The sequence below is a fragment of the Tursiops truncatus genome, chromosome 21 (assembly GCF_011762595.2).
Source record: "Tursiops truncatus isolate mTurTru1 chromosome 21, mTurTru1.mat.Y, whole genome shotgun sequence".
In the NCBI taxonomy this organism is placed as follows: domain Eukaryota; kingdom Metazoa; phylum Chordata; class Mammalia; order Artiodactyla; family Delphinidae; genus Tursiops; species Tursiops truncatus.
The window spans coordinates 9,919,726-9,938,062 of record NC_047054.1 but is presented as its reverse complement, the minus strand read 5'-3'; positions in this window follow the sequence as shown (position 1 = coordinate 9,938,062).

The following is an 18,337-nucleotide window of genomic DNA, read 5'->3' as shown; positions in this document are numbered from 1 at the left end:
ACATTGTTATACCTTCGACACAGGGGAGGGAGTTAGACTGAAAAAGCAATTCACATCTTTACAAATAGTGCATGGTGGTCTCACCCCTATTGTCCTTATGTCTCAGCTGAAACAGACACTAAAAATCTTCCATTTTAACATCTTATTACGTATAGTCACCAAAAGCTGGTGACTTTTGAGTACAGAAGGAGGAAATAAGTTACTTCCCTGAGTTATCATAAATGTTTCTGAACTGTAGTTTAGTTGGGGAGAAATAAGCCAGGAAGAATGCTCCAATGAGCTATTTCTGAAAGACGTTTAATAAATAAGAGAAATAAATTAGTATGTATTATAATTGCATTGTTATGATGGAACAGAATTCAGGATCACTTGATTTTTTTTTCTCAAAAATATCTAACGACCCCCAAATACAGACAGATGTAAGTTATAGAGATACAGATATTTATCTGTATATCTAGATATACATCCATTTTCATCTATACATATATATATATATCTACAAATACATACCTATATATTTATCTATATAAATACATATACCTACATACATGCATATCAATAAATACATCTGTATATGTAGATATACAGAATTCTCTCTACATATATATATACACATACATATAAACTTATATGTACATACATCTCTCTGGGTTTCTTCAGTAACCATAATATTTTTCAGATTTATCTATTATTTTATACATTCTTTATAATTTCTGGATTTGAAACATGGGAATACATCATATATATCAAGTATTAAAATAATATACTGGACTTCCCTGGTGGCACAGTGGTTAAGAATCCACCTGCAAATGCAGGGGACACAGGTTCAATCCCTGGTCCTAGAAGATCCCAAATGCCATGGAGGAACTAAGCCCATGCGGCACAACCATGCAGCCGGCATGCTGAGCCTGTGCTCTAGGGCCCACGCACCACAACTATGCAGCCGGCATGCTGCAATTACTGAAGCCCATGTGCCTAGAACCCGTGCTCTGCGACAAGAGAAGCCACCGCAGTGAGAAGCCCGTATGCAGCAATGAAGAGTAGCCCCCGCTCGCTGCAACTAGAGAAAGCCCGCGGGCAGCAACAAGGACCCAACGCAGTCAAACATAAATAAATTAATTAATTAATTTTAAAAAAGTGTCCTTCAAAGCCAACTCACGGAAGTCCACAGCAGATGTGTAACATGAACAAAAGATACATTTAAAAAAATAAAAAATAAAATAATATACTAAATGAAGACTTTTCAAAAATTAAAAAAGACGGACTGAAAGAAAACATTTTGTGCCTGGAAGAATCATCACTGCTCAAACAACACAATGACACATCCACAACATTTTACAAGATTTTATAAGTTAAGAAAAGACCTTTCATTCAAAACTGGAAAATAATATAAAGCTAAAAAGTTCTTAAGCAATTAAAGCACGACCGTAGAACCTTCTTTACAGCTAAACTGCCCTTCAAGTAGGAAGAACCAAAGCTTTCTGAACATACTGGGATGCAAGTCATAGAGTCTTATTGACTACTCAATGGAAAAAAACCCACAACTAATAAAAGATGAAACAATCCAGATACGAATGGTAAAGCGTCTGTGAGTTTAGTGATGTGTGGTGAATCCATTTACCATTAGAAAAAAATAAAAAAATGTGCTTAACATGTTTTAAAATTTGACAATATAAAATAAATATAACCAACATATTTGGCAAAGGGAAGTTACAGTCAAGTGTCAAAATCTAAATTTAAAGTTGAAATTTCAAGTCTAGGGTATGATATAAGTTATATAAATGCAAATACCAAGAAAAACAATATAATAAACTAAGCATTCATCCATTGTGAACGGAAGAGAAGGAAGAAAAAGACTGAGAAAGAAAAAATTTTGTTTTTTCTCATTGCAGTCAATGTATGTCTTATACAAATAATTCAATATATTACTTAAATTTGTAAATGTAACTCTCAAATTTACTATAAGGAATACAAGGAATAAAGCAAATAAAATAGATACTGCACAGATAAAAGTTTAAAAAACACAATAAAAATGTAAAGCATAACATAAAATGATAACTGAACTAAAAGAAAGATGCACTTATCATGTTGATTAATACAGACTAAATAAAACTATTCTTTAAAAAAGACTCGGGTGAGGTCACAAATAACTTCCCTTACATCCGCAATCTCCACCACTTAGTCCAGAATTATTTCCTTGTGATAAAGTGAGTCATTCTTAGTGTATCTTGTCCTTTATGTCTGCAGGGATAGAAAAAAATTGTTCTCAGGGACTCCTTTGTCTAAAAACCGTCTGGTTGTAATTGATCATTCTATTCTATAATAATGTAGTAGAATAAATGGATTGGTTTGCAATTATTATTGAAATTATTTTAAGAAAGGCTGATGTTAACAGAGAAACTAAGAATGTAAGTAAGATCTAGGAGATTTAACTCAGTTATCATAGACGACAAAGAAGCTATTGTCCATTAGGTACTTCAAAATTTGTGTTTTTACTATAAAAGGTGTCATATGGTCCAAAAACAAACAAAGGAAACATTATTTCTTTGTCCCAATACGCTCTTCCTCAGGGTTTATTTCTGTAATTTGCAGCCCGACACCCCAGGCATCAGCACTTGTACTCCTCCAGCTCCCTTCAAAGGCTCTTCACAGCCCCCACCCCACCCATCACCGTGTCCTGGCGTAGCCTCCCCATCTGTAACCCGCCCCGACCTTACACTCCTGCCCCCGTGTCCCATGCAAGGCCACTGGAGATCTGGGAAAGCTCAGTAGCCCTAGGATGGCTTTTTCCTCCAGGCCCGCAGGACTTAACTACACCATAGCATCCTTCTTTCCAACCAATTTTCCTAAGACACATGTACGAGACTGCATCTCCTGTTGTAAATCCGTGAACGGTTCTCTCCAAAACTTCACCAAGAGAACGCTCTCCTGAGCTTCCCCCAGCTCCTATTTTCAGCAGTTACCTTCCTGTCCCCACTCCAGACATATTCACCAAAGACGAACCACGCCATTTGTACTTTACTCAATACTATCTTAATTTAGCCAATCAGGGTAAAAACAAAGACTATGCAGTTGGCCTATGAAACCCTAGCATGAAAAATACCTGAGTTTCTGTGTGTGTGAGAAACCCTCCGAGTCACCTGAGCCACCTTCAAGGTCAAGCTGAAATGCTACCTTTAACATGAGGCTCCCACTGATCCACATTTTTCTCCCGTCAAAATCAATCATTCACTCCCGTGTACTCCCATAAGGACGCTGTTGCACACTTGTCCAAGCTCGGTCGTACGTAATCTGTGTTATCTATTTTCCAATTCACTAAATGAAGAAATTAAACAGTAGCTCCTAAATAAATGTTATTGGACCAAATGTGCTATTTATCTGCAATTGCACTATGTACAAAAGCACATTTTGTGATATATTTATAATCGTTTTGAGAAAAATCTAATAAAATATAGGAGCTTCCTTTAACAATCTGCTTCCAAAGGAAACTAATTTTATATTCCAATCCTACCGAATCCTGATTCTAATCAAATAATGAAAAGAGACATATTTAGGGTTTGGAAAATTTTCTTTCAAATATTTAATACTTCGAGATGAGGACAAAATATAACTGGTATTCATTTAGTAACACAAAACGTCTCAGCCCGCAGGCTGCTCTCCCAGATGCACCTTCTGTGCTGCCTGATTCATACTGCTAAGCACAGTGATGAATATGCATTGTTTTTTAATGAGCACAGGATGGTCCCACAGAGGAACGCTCATTCTTGTACTCCAAGTGGTGGTGTGCTTTTCAGAGAGCACTTAATACACTCCAAAGTTTGGATTTTACTTTTTTCCTAAAGTAGCTTTGGAAATACCTTTTGCTGGAAGCATCTTACATTCTCTATCTGAGAGCCTTAAAGCTGAGCCCTATGGTAGTTGCCACATTTTTATGGGGCATTTTGGACTGTTCTTTGCATAATATCCAAATAGTGAGAGGAGATTTGCACCTGGGCTCTACCGCTTCCCGTGGCTCCTGGGGACAGGATTTTTGCAATAAATCAATCTCAGACCAGTAGACAAGGAGGAACATCCATCTATGGCCTGCAACGATGGAAACACAGAGGAGAGAAGTACAGAAACAGAGACACAGCTACCTATGAAAGGGGGCGGTTTCAGCTATCAAGATGGTAAAGGAAGGCGGTGCTTTGTTTTCCAGGCTGGCATCCCCCAGGCGAAGAGAATTCTGCTTGGGATTAGGGTTGTCATCAGACCTCTTAAACCCTGCAAGGGAATTAATAATTTACAGGCAATTCTCCTGCAGTTTTTGGTTCCAGTGCTGTTTTTTGGTGGGGTTTCAATGGGTTTAGGTGCCTTCTGCCCTGGTGAAGGGATTAAGACTTCTCTGGGGGGGATTTCAAGTTGGAACTGAAACTCACCCAACTGTCTCCTTCAGCACTCTGGGTTCCCTACAGCCCCTGCCTGCAAGCCGCGCTTGTCCAAATGAACTTCCGACAGCCTCACGTCGGTCTGGTCGCCGTGAAGCCCTGGATAGTGTGTAGCACCGCATACTCCCTGTCACTTGTATGCAGCACAAATAAAGATAGCTTTGAGGTTCATAAAGTCTGTTCAGCTGATGTACTTCAAAGGAATCTCTTTTAAAATAAAAGCCTTCTTGGAGTTAAAAATACATTTTGCATAGTGAAGAATGAAGAATAATTGTTCTCTCCCTAAATTTTATTGCTGTTGACTTTAAAACCCAGACACTTTCTTCTTAAGGTTTTCCCATTTGAATATGACAATATTTTGGTCTTCAAAGTTTTACTTTTTTTGCCACCTGAGAAGTATGTAAACTGCCGCCGTAAAGTTTTTAAGTACCTTTAAAATATTAAATGTAGTTAAAACATAAGGATCTTAGATTGTGGGACTTATAGAATAAAAAATAAAATGTAAACTCAGTATTTGTTTCACAGTTAAGATACAATTTGTTGGCCACAAGGAGAGTTTATTTCTTCCTTTGCAGCAGAAATTCATTTTTTGTCAGTTGTAGGTTATACCATTACGAGTACTGAGCACAAATATGTAAGATAACTGTTTTCTAAATTTAGCGTGAGCATCTAAGTGCTATTTATAGGTTGTTTCTGCCATGCCAGGCCTGTTCCTTTACCTCGAATCTTTACTCTCACTTTAGTGACTGATTTGAAAAAATATCCAAAGTTTCCATTTGGTGTTGATCAAATATTCAATACCACTACGACTGTGCAGAAGCTTTACATGTCATTTAGCCCAATACTAAAATGTACTGCTTATAAATATTAATTATAAATGTATGAATTGATTTGACATCTACTCTCATTACAGTAAGTCTGGAAAGGTGAAGAAAGGGGGCACCTCACTGTGATCTCCAGCAGCTGAGTTTGCTTAGGGTATCAATGAACAGTACTGACAGTACAATGCCCTTATGTCTGAATCCCTAAAAATTTAGGAAAAAAGACACTTAAATTTTTTTTTTTTTTTTTACTTTTTTTTCCTTATCAGCGTCTCTTCTTTTGAATGTATCTTAAATTTTGCAAATTATGATTTCTGACAAGAAAAGAAAAAGCAATTGGAAAATTTGCTTATTTCCCCATCCACTGCTGAAAAAGACACATTTTTAGACAGGAAGTCTCAAAACCACACTTAGCAACTGATTCCTAAATTCATCTGTATATGTAACAGGACCCCATAAAATAGCAACATTTATATTAAAAAATAAAGAAAGTGATCTGTTTCCAGTCATGGTGGGCTAACTTAGACAAAATCCTCCACTGAATCAAGTAGAAAAAATGGACAAACTATGTTTAAAAAATCTGCTTGAAGACAACAGGGAAGGTACTGAAGTTCTATGTGGCCAACATCCAGCCCCAGCAAAGCAAACCTGCAGTGGAGGTTTCCCTAGTTCTGAGGACGCTGAAATTGGAAACGGTGGCTGGTGCACTGAGGCGCCAAGGGCATCTTCCCTCAGACTCGTAGGTCGTGGCCTGGAACGTTGAGGTCAGGGGCCACCAAGGGGTGGACAGAGGGAGGTTGACAAAATTTTAAATGTGCTGCCAATTCAAAACCAACCCAGAGTTGCACTTGGATTCATGAGGTGAAACGTTTCAGAAGAACATCACTCCCATACAAACAAACAGAAAAAGCTGAATGATCTACAGAAGACTTAGTTGTATTGGAGCCCATAGGAGAGCTGAGATTTCAAGAAGTTCAATTGCACAGACTCCAAGCAGGAACAAGCTCTCCAAAGAGCTGGTACGTGGATCCCTCCACCTTCCTAGAGCACGGGGGCAGGGGGCTGCCATGAAGGAGGGGAAGACTTGGACAATTTTTTATCAGTCATAGGTGGCTTACTCGGCTGGTTTAGAATCACTGAGCGCTGAAGACACAAGGGAAGTCGGTGCATCCCTCAAGCCCTTTCCCTTGGGCCTCCTCCAGGTGTTCGTGAGAAAGACTCTGACAAGCCTCGCATTGTCACACGCTTAACTTCTCTCCAGGGTTCCCAGTCCCACTTGGGAACTGCAGAACAAAACCACAAGTATATGATTATGTTTTGTTAACAAAGTAAAAAATAGCATCTTCCACCTTTACTAATATATACACCAGATGGTATTTGTAATGTTTGTTTCCCCTTTGGGAATTAAACTCTACGTGAAACCTGAACGGAAGAGGATTTTCCAGTGTGTGGGGAAAGGGGGCATTCAGGGTGTTAAGAAGGCTTATTGTGCAGGCTCTGTCTCTGTCTCTCTGCATCTCTGGTCTATCTCTCTCCATCTCTCTCTGTCTCCTGGTCCCTCTTTCTGCCTCTGTCTCTCTGTCTCTGACTCATTCTCTTCTGTGCTTGTATATAAAAGACTAATCTTGGACACTGCTGGACATGCATCCAGTCGAGGTGCAGCCTGTCCCTGAGTTGCCCCCAGCAGCAGCTCAGGTCTCCTTGCTGGAGGACGGGGAGAATTCAGAGTTGCATGCATGTAACTCTAACGGAATCATATGAGAAGCTTACATTACAGGAGAATAGAATAGAACAGAACGTGGGGTCAAAGCACAGAGGAAGGGTTATCACCCTGAGAAACGTTACCCCCTTTGATGAACTCAGTGCTCCCGACAAGCACTGTTGCAAGAGAATCACCCGCGAGTCTTAGGGCCGCCCGGGAAGGGCCCTCCAGACCCCCTAGGAAAGGAGGGCACACAGATGCTAATAGGATGAACACAGCCACATGTATGCTGAGCTCTCACTTACAGGGACACAGAGGAACAAGAGAAAAAGCCTCAAATGCACATGGGAAGGATGCACATGGAAATCTGAACTAGCAAATCATTTCAAGAACAAACTGGAATCCCAGGTTTCCAGGGTCCAGGCTGACGCGGCTTCTCTGTGCTGACCGTCCCGGTCACACAGGAAGTGCCACGTGCTGGTCTGAGTGTCTCTGTGTCCCGCTCCATCTGACTTCCCGCTCTCCTGCTCTCTCCCATCATTGAATTCACTTTTTACATCTTAATTTTGATTCAACTAGTCTGTGTCTCTATTAGTTTAGTATTCACTGAACTACATGGTCAGCAGGCGGTACTCCCTCATCCTCCCTCTTCTCACCATGGGTCAGACATAAAAATGCGAACACATTTTTTTTTTTTTTTTGGTTCTTTGAGGGGGTCGCTAAGCAAACCATTCTTTCAGATACATTTAATGTACTGAGAACAAGGGCACTTGGAAACTAACATAATCAATTATCAGTTTCTCCACTGATTCTTCAAAAGAATGTCAAAGTAAATGTGTTAGAAATGAACAAAAATGAAACCTTGGCACTACAATATCTGGAAACTTGGTGAAGACAGTGTATTTATTTCAGTTCTCTTCTTTAAATTTAGAAGTGCCTCAAATTTGGTGCCTAAAGGTTAAAGAAAACACAGTGAAAACATAACTTTAGAACTTAAAAAAAATAAGGCAATACCAGACCACCACACTTTCTGGATCCCAGCATATATAATTTATAAGCCACATATAATGCAAAATATAACCTTATCTTTCTATAACTACACACACTTCTCTCTATAGCATTTATTTCTGCCTTATAGCAGATGCCACGTAGTCAACAAGATAAACACTTTCCACAATTTCCAGCATACCAGTTTTAATATCCACACAGTTTTGTACCCCCTATGACATGATTCCTATGGTTGCTGTTAAGCCTTGACTTTTAGGCAGGGAAAATTCACCGGGCATCTTCACCAAGTCTGGAAGGGTCCTCGGGGCATGTCACCCCTCTCCTCACCCTCCCACCTTCCTCTTGGGAATCTGTGGGCAGTGCTGTTAACGCTACCTGACACATCTTCTGGACCTCAGCAGGCTTGGGTGCCTTTGTGGATTCTTTCCCAAGACTTTCCATGGAGCTACAGGATCCTGCTCTACCCTTGCCTCACCACTTCTAAGTGTGGAGTTTCCCAGAACATCCCCTGGAGGAGTCTCTCCTGCTTTTGGGCTCCTTCTGACATCTCACAGACCACCACGAGGCCTCGGTGCCTTTAACTTTCTGGGGCTACCCTCCTCCAGTCTATTTAATTTGAGGACAGTGTAAGTCTTCATTTCAGCTTTTCCCCTTTCCTCGTTCATGTCAAATTTCCAGGGCTGGGCCTTCTCACACTCAAAAAAAGGACACTTGAGGATTAAAAACACTATTGAAGACTACTGTCTCACCTGAAAGTTCCAAGATCCTGTTTTTCAACTCAAAAGACAAGAAAGTGTTTTCTGCAGTTCATTTGTAGAGTTAGAAACCAGACTCAGAGGCCTGTGCCGAGCTGTCAGCTTTGGCCGCACCAGTTAGGCTAAAACTTAACACAGGTTTTACTCACATGAGGGAAAAGGGTCAGCGGCAGCTTCAAGCCCAGCCTCTCAGCCCAGTGACACTGCATCTCTGACAGCTTCAGTGGGGTAAGTCCCAGAAGAAGCCACCGTTTTATCCCCCGGAGAGAGGGGTCCTGAACTGATCAGTGACGACAAGGCCTCGGGTCACCTTACCCATCACTGTGGCTTCATAGGGGCGGGGATCTCCCTCGCAAAGCTCATGGTGCTGTTGAAGGGCCAAGCACTTTGATTAAAAAAAAAAGGGTGGCAAAAAATGGCAAATTTCAGAACTGTAATTTAACATAAGGTCATGGGTTACTTCAATGACCCTCTACAACTGCACAGAACTTTTCCAAGGATTTGAATATATATTACCATGTCTGCTTCTCAGAACAGTTTTGGAAAAGAGAAAAATGATTATAATCCCTATTTTACAATGCAGTTGAGTCTCACGTTAAGAAGCTAATACAGGGATACACATCTATATCGGGGCTTTTAATGTCTGTTTCAGGTTTATATATACAACAACGTGCTGAACTTCAAACTTTAGCATTTTCCCAAAGCCTGCTACAACTTTTAAAAATTTAATCAAGTTAGCTGAATAAAATTTATATATATACTTATATATATATATTTATAAATTTAACTCAGCTAAGTTGGTTACACAAATATATATATAAGTTGATACATATATATAATTTTAAGGAACTATGAAAATCAGGCTCAATTTGATAATCATATATTTTTCTTGACATTCAGCCTCAGATTAAAATCTAATTTAATATGCTGTTGCTTACATTGTTCTCTACTGTCATTTCTCTGAGGATTTATACAATATATTCCTTTGGATTCTACTTACATATCCGACATGTAGTAATGTGTTCGTGTATTCAGCATCCTATTGACAATTTCATTTTATTCTTACTTGGCTGATCTTACGGATTAAGAGTCTTCTTTGGCACACAGTTTAATGTGAAGCACACACTGAAGCCCGGAACTCTTTCAGTGCTGAGTGACTTCTGCTAAATCCCCACAGCAGCCTTCACTTGTTTTCACTACATAGCTGGCAGGTGGCTGGTATCTTATTCATGCTGCCCTCTGTTACTGCTCAGACTTGGTGCCCGTGGTCAGCACAGCTCAGCACGCACTGTGGGATGTTAGGCTGCTTTCAAATAACTGCAGATGCCTTTCAGATACTCTGTTTCCAGAAAGTTTTACTTTTAATCCCACACATTTCTATCTTCAATTATTAATAATTTGCTCAAGACCAAGTCTGGATGATGCCAGAAGCTTGATCTTACATTCGGCAAGCTATTTTTAAAGAGGTCTTAGAAATTTGATTAGACTATCCAAAGTTTCCCCAGAACTCAGATAACATATTGTGACATTTTTCATGTATATATATATGAATTCCATCATATATTTAAAGAAGAATGAACTCCACAACTATTCCAAAAAATTGAAGAAGGGAACACTTCCAAACTCATTTTATGAGGCCAACCTTACCCTGATACCAAAGTCAGACACCACGAGAAAAGAAAACTACAGGCAATATCCTTGATGAACATAGATGCACAAGTTCTCAACACAGCACTAGCAAACTGAATTCAACAACACATTAAAAGGATCCTACACCATGATATAGGGGATTTACCCCTGAGATGCAAGGATATCTCAACATATGAAAATCAATTAATATGACAAACCACATTAACAGAATGGAAGATGAAAGTCATATGATTATCTCAATAGATGCAGAAAAAGCATCTGGCAGAATTCAATACCATTTCATGATAAAAACTCTCAAGAAAGTAGGAATAGAGAGTAATTACCTCAACGTAACAAAGGTCATATATGAAAAACCTACAGCTGATATCATATTCCACAACAAAACACTGAAAGGTTTTCCATTAAGATCAGGAAAAAGGCATCCCAGAAAACATTTCATTGCCTATCCAAAATGGAGCAGAGCAAGGAAAAGACTTTTTAAAGTGCCACTCTTCAGAAATTTCCCCGCTTTGTTTTGGCTATCACTATAAATTCATGGCAAGACCTCAAAAGCCCCACCAAGACTCTAGGATATTTTTTAATCCCCTAGAGTAATAAAGTCTTATGGCTCATGTGTTGAGACGGCTGGTTTGAACAGTGGCATTTTAGAGATGGCTGGATTTGATACCTGGCATCAGTGTCACCGCACAAATTTTAGAAGAGAAATGACAGATTGAAAGTCTAAGCCATAAACACACAGCCAGTTTTCAAAATAAGATAAAAGCAAAACGGAAGAAAAATTGTTTAAATTCATTTCCCCGGCTACCAAAAAAGTCCCAAAGCTGTGAAAAGTAAGTATAGAATGGAAATAATGCTGTGAACAATAACCGTGTATTTTTCTTTGAAAGGTTAATGCCAAGGTCCCAAGGAGATAATTCCATTTTAGAACTGACATAAAACTTCACTCACCTATTGGCATTATTTTACTATTTTCTGAGAGAGAACCTTATTCAGAGCCCTGGATCTCTTGTGTTTATTAACATCCGATTCTGAGTCCTCTATTCTTCTCAAACATCAACTCCAAGGTCGTGCTTTTCAACTCCCACTCCCCCCACACACACTTTGTAGCAGAATCTTCTTAGCACGTCCCCCTCGAGATTCTGGTATCTTTATTTCATGCTTGGCAGCATTTCTCATCTTCCTTATTCTTGAGGAAACATCACTCATAAACACTCCACCCACCTGACTCTTCCATAAACTTCCTTAGTCCCAAATCACTCCTGCTATCAGCATTCGCCGAGGTCTCTGAGGGGTCCCTAGGAGTTAGACTGTTCTTCACGAACCTGTTACTGTTACAGAACAAACTGTAAAATAAAACACGTAAATATAGAAGTGCCCAAATCAACATCATCATTAATTGTGGCTTAGTTACTTCTGTTAGAAAGATGTCCGTGCTAAATTCTGAGTTTGCAGGCTGAATTCCAAGTTTGCAGGCTTATCGCTACTTCCAGTGTGCTGGACCAGGGTGAGCTTCCTCCAAAAGCTGTGGACTTCTCTGCAATGTACATACAGCTTGGGGTTGCAGACGAGAGCACGAGCTTTCTGTGGACAAGATGGTTCCCGATGGAGGAAGGATGAAGCCAACCTGTACCCGCTCAGTGATTCTTACCAAAAGCATCCATCAGCTAACTCACTCCACCTTCCAGAGGATGGAGTTACTGAAGGGCAGAGAGAGGCCAGTGTATGCTTTAAGGACACACACACACACATTTCTTTTACGTTGATGTGCGAATGGCTAACCCCAAATTACATCCAGCACACTATCTGTTTCTACACTCATGCTGTGGTTGCTGTTAAGTGTTAGTGGAAAGAGGGGAGAAACTGCTAAACTAATTCAGAACTAGGGACCTATGGAAAGCTAATATTCAACCACTATTGCCCCTTGATCCATATTTCAAATCCATATCTATGTTTATAAAGATAATTTCTTTTCTTGAAATGTCTCTTTTCACATTTCAATACAGATTAGGCGAGGGTCTTAAACTGAGTTTAGAAGCGTCCCCTTACCCTTTCTAGGTTTTGGAATAATTTGTTAGGATTGGTGGTATTATTATTTTTCCGTTCCTAAATGTTAGGTATAATACAATAGTATAACTCTCTGTGCCTGGTATCATTTTTGTGGAAATCTTTTTAAACTATGAAATCCATGTCTCCAATGGGCAGAGTTCCTCAAGTCATCTTTTTTTCCCTTGACTGACTGGGTAATTTTTCAGGATTATTTTTACCTTACCTATGTTATCTAATTCACTGGCATAACATTTTTATTGTGTCTTCTTAGCATCTGCAGAATCATTAGTGGTATAGTATCTTTCTTTCTTGCTATTGGTAATTCGTGTCTTCTCTCTTTTATTCTTGACCATTCTGATTAGAAGTTTATCATTTTTATTGATCTTTCCAGGAAACCTGATTTTGGCATATTGATTTCCTCTGGTGGTTTTCTGTTTTCATTTTCATTGATTTCTTATATTACCTTTGTCACTTACTTTCTTCTGCCAGGTTTTGATTTAATGTGTTATTCCTTCCCCAGTTTCTCCTGGAGGAAGCTGAGCTCATTAGTGTGAGACCTTCTTTTCTCATTAAAAAAACAAAATTAAAGCTGTACATTTCCTCCTGTACTGCTTTAAATGCATCACACAAATTTTCATACATTGTTGCTCATTTCTGTTAAATTCAAAACATATTCTAATTTGTCATGTGATTTCTTTTGACCCAGGTATTGTTGAGGAGTTTATTGTCTAATTTCAAATTCTGGCATATTTTACAAATTACTGGATACTGATTTGATTCTGCTGTAATCAGAAAACATAATTTGAATGACTTAAATCCTTTACGTTTATTGAAATTTACTGTGTGGTCCAAAATATGATCTACCTCAGTGAAGTTTCCAGATGCACTTGATAATTAAGTGTCTCTGTTGGTTGGAGTGTTTGATTTCCCACATTTCTCTTCACAAAACAAAGTCTAGATGGCAAAGTGACATGTCAGAAACTTAGCAATAATGATAATGATAATAATCTCTAGAGACAGAGAGTGTATTTGGGATATCAAATCAGGAATACAAGCTTTCAGGAACAAAAAGAAGAGCCAGATGTAAGGTGGATATGATCTTTGCAAGCAGTGTTGTTTGTGGCAGCCATAGGGTAGCCCAGGGACATTGTAGGGCTGCTTGCCAAGAGCAGAAGTAGAGAGCAGTTATTCCCAAAGCTCTGTAAAGTGTCAAAGTAAAAACTGAAATTCTGTTCTCATATTTTATTAAATTACAAAATGAGAAATAGTAGCTTCTTTCTATATCTCTCCTCCCTCTCCATTGACTTTTCGATTTGGAACCTCTAAGATAAATCTGTTACATGGAATACCAACTATGAACCAAGAATGGTGGTATGAAAAATAAACAAAAAGAAAGTCTTTAGTTTCCCAGTTTGGGGAAGCATAGAAACTCGACAGTATTTTGACTTTTCAGCAAAGCAGATATGGATCTGAGCACACACTGGCCTGTGAAATTGGTTTGGTTGTTGTAATTCTAATGTATTTGAGTGGACAAATGTCGATGAGTGTTATGTCACCCTTGGTCCTTCAGTCAATACCACGTGTTAAGGAAAGCCTGGCACCTACGGAAATAAGGATGGGAGCTTGTGCAAATCAGATTTTTTAAACACAGAGTAGGTCAGAGCAGCCTGACTAAATACCAAGATTCATGGACGAAAAAGTGAGAGATGAGATTAGAAGGAGAAGAATCACCAGACCAGCCAGAGGGTTGTGAACACTGTCCCAGAAGTAACTTGAATAGAAATAAGAATATACTAATTTAGTCTTACATTAATTCCTATTGTTTTCTAACATTGTTACATTTTTCCTGATTAGAGTGTATAAAAACCATCCAAATTCAAGCATTACAAAATCCAATCATGTATTACAAGAGCGAAAGTCTCCCAAATTGGTGCGGTACCTAATAAATTACTACTGCCTAACATTTTGAATATTTCTTTGATTTTTCCTTCTATATATACAAATGTATATAGTATTTTTATAAAAAGTAAATTATGCCTTATATAAAACTGACGTTTTATTTTAGCTATTCTAAAATTTTTGTCTCACGTATGGCAAAATGTCACTTTCTTTTGGCTATTCTGCTTGCACAATATTCCATGTTAAGAAATACAACTCTCCATCATTCTTTTTAAGCGTAGTATAGTAGTTTCTTATAAAAATATGCAGTAATTTATTATATTTGATGAGTTACTCATAATATGTCGCTAATATAAAGAGTGCTACCTTCTTGTATATGTTTTTTTAGACTTGAGGAAATATTTCTAGAGTATAAATTGCTAAAAACAAAAATGCCAGGTTATAAAACACATAATATTTACAATTTTACTAGACATTACCAAAATGCTTTCTAAAGTGTAGTATCAATTTATACTTCCATTAAGATTGTAGAAGAGAGACCATCTCACTGCAACTTTCCAGTAAGGATATTACCTTTTCATATTTAAAAATTGAATACTCCAGAAGTGATATTTTATTGTTGTTTAAGTTATCGATTCTGTAAGTTTTAGTAAGGTTGAGGATCCCTCAATATGTTAATTAGGTCACATTCTTTTTCACTGAATTGCCCACTTTAACAATTTAGTACAATATTCCTGCTAAAGTTCTACATGCAATTTGTTAAGATGACTCCATAGGCAGCAGAATGAACCTTCTATGTGTTTCCAAAATACATACATACAACATTTGACCTGCAAAAATTATACTCAATAATGATTGGTAGATTTGATATAAATGGAACATAAATATTTTTCTAATGTTCCTTCTCATTTCCCTTGCATTAACTATATTCTTTAAAAGCATAAACTACGGGACTTTTCCCACTGCTTATTCCCAGAAGAAACTGTTTTGTGCTGTCAAAGCTCTTACAGATCTATAATCCTCCCAATGCAGACCACTCGCGTTCTCAGCCACACGTGCACTTATACACGTTAGTCACTGGTTTCACCTACACGCTTGTCTGAAGTTTGCGCCCATGGACATCTTCTTACTAATCTTCCAATTACTGCAAAGATGAGTCAGAATTAAGTATTACCTAGCACAGCTTTCACTCCCATGCCAAGAAAAATATGTCCTAAAGCATAACATCTAGAGCAGTTCCAGTGCCTGGTCATATGTCCTCCTGGGCCATACTTGTATTATAGATATAGATACAAGTCTGTTCCTTACGTTCCTTTGCCTGCCTAACATATTTTCATTATTCTCAAAATGTTGTCTGACACAGAAATATATATATATATATATTTAATAAACAGATTCTCTTACATTATGTACAAAAGTATAGCTACTGAACTACTTGTCAACAGAACCTTCATGTGCCACCACACACGCTGGCACTGTACACAGTTCTCAGTTCCGAGGGCTCAGGGTCTCCCAGCTCAAAGATTGAGCTACACTCTGGGGACACTGCAGGATGCAAACATGACTGGCAGTGGAACCCAGCCTGGTCGGGAATTGATTTCATTTATATCATATAAGACTCCTCAAAGCATACAAATTTTCAGGATTTCTTTTTAACTCTCGCAACATATTATTTATAGAGTTTAAAAAACTTTATATTGGCTTTCTAAACCCTGAAAGCAATGTTAAATCTTTCTAGAAATCAATATGTCTATTGCTTACAAATATTTTCAGAAGCTGTATTTCCTCTATTTCTAGGGCTTCAGTTTTCTGTAGAAATTATGGTGGGGGGCATGGACCACTATATGTGTACCAGTTGGTCTCTTCCTGTTGTCCGAATTCTGTAATGAACATCACACATTCTGAGGAGATCAGCAACAGCAAAGCCCATACACTTAGAGAACAGTAGAGCTGAAGTGAGTTTTGCAAGAATTTGTATTGTTAAAAGGTAATATACAAAACTGAAAAAAAGTTAACTCCAAAAAGTAAGATAGCAGTTTTCAAATATTTGAAGGATAGATATAACGAGTAGGGATTTCAAGTATTCCTAACCATTCAGTCAGAACCAGAACAAGTGTGAGTTACTGAGGGATGATCTATTAGGAAGAATTTGACAGCAGGGATCTCAAAGGTGGACCCGCTTGCTTTAAGTGGTTCTGTATCTCCTGTCTCTGCAGATTTCAAGCTCTGAACGGCCAGTAGGAAGCTTTGTGGTTGGGGAAGTCTGAGTGTCAGATAAGGTGGATTCAAGAATGGCTTTATATATGTTAGGCTTTGTAAGGGAAGGGCAGGCAGTGAAAATTGGTGGAGGAACAGATGTGTGATCTGATTAGTTTACACGTCAACTTGACTGGTCAGGGGTGCCCTTATCAAACATGACTTCTAGGTACGTCCAAGAGTGTTTCTGGATGAGCTTTGTATAATTTTGGTGGAAGGCTGAGGTGCTGCAGCACACTTACCAGAGCCACTGTCCAACCACGCCCTAACCACCACCACGGCTTCTTCCCGAGAGAAAACATCTTTGGTTCTCCATCAAATCAAAATATACTGAATGGGCTATCTTCGGTCTCTGTTTTCCTAACTCCATATTCTCTCCTCAACTTGCCAAATTCTGGCTTTACTTCTCACCATCCCAGCTAAACTAAACCTCTCAAGCTCCCAGTCAGCACCCCTACTAGTCCTCAAATCCAACGATTACTGCTTTGCTCTCGCAGACATGACATGTCAGGACCGATGTCTGAGCAGCATTCCACAGGGGTAAACACTCTTTTCTTTTCGAATCTTGTTTTTTGGTTGACTTTCCTTTTTCCTTCTCCATCTCCTTTAAGAGCCTCTGCCTGGTGGCTCAATAATTAAATGTTATAGAACTCCTAGGGACCTCTTTGGGGTCCTTTTCCCTTCTACCTTACAAATGTCTGCAGTGGAACTGCACAATTTAATAATGTTAAATACCACGTATATGGTAACAACTCCCTTAAGTTCAGATGTGACATCTCCTACTTGTCTAATGGGAACCTCAATATCAGGATCTCAAAACAAACTCTTAATTCCAACCCATCCTCAATCCTATACCATTTCCTTTCTTCTCCAGATCTATAAATGTCACCATTAGCAATTCAATTGCTGAAGCCCCCAATTCTAGAGTTAGCTCTGATTTTTGTTTCCTCACTTTCAACCCATTGATTCCCGTTCATTTAACGTACAAAATGCATCCAGATGCGTCTACTTTCTTGAACCCCACACTGCTCCAAATCCTTATAATCCTTGAATGGAAAAGTCACCTAAATCCTCTTTTTACATCCTCTTTAAAATGCTTTCTCCACACAAGGAGCCAGAGTGATCTTCTAAAAAGCATTTAAAGGTGACAGTGTCACTACTCTGTTTAAAATACTCCAAAGGCTTAAGATAAAAATCAACTTTCCTGGCCTGGATTAAAAGTGAAAACAATAAAAATAAGTAAATAAAATCTGACCTTATCTTGAAATCCTCTCCTCTTTTACTCACTACACTCCCAGGCACGTAAGCTAGTTTGTACTCTGAACAGAAGTCTGTTTCCACATCACACATTTACGTGTGCTCCTCCCTTTGCCTGGAACGCGCGTGTTTCCCTGGGGGCTAGTTCATTCTTCCCATCACTCAGGCACTTCTGGACAATGTCCTCTGACTATTCTACCTGCAGAAACTCTCAGTCATTCTTTATTATGTCACCTCTCCCATCTATTTTAATCCTGCTGTAAAAAAAATTCCCCGGTTAGGTTATAATTGAAAAACTCTCTTCAGATGGGTCTCCTCCAAACTACACACTGCAGTGGATAACTCAATAGGGTAAGAGCTTTGTAGTCATAGTAAGAATTTAATCTACCTGAGAAAGAAAGGATTAATACATTTTCTCTCCTCTACATGCCTCAGGGGTATCTCTATCAAAGATCAAATATTCCATTCACTTTTCAGGTGGAAGACTTCATTCATTCAAATGTTTTAAAAATAAAC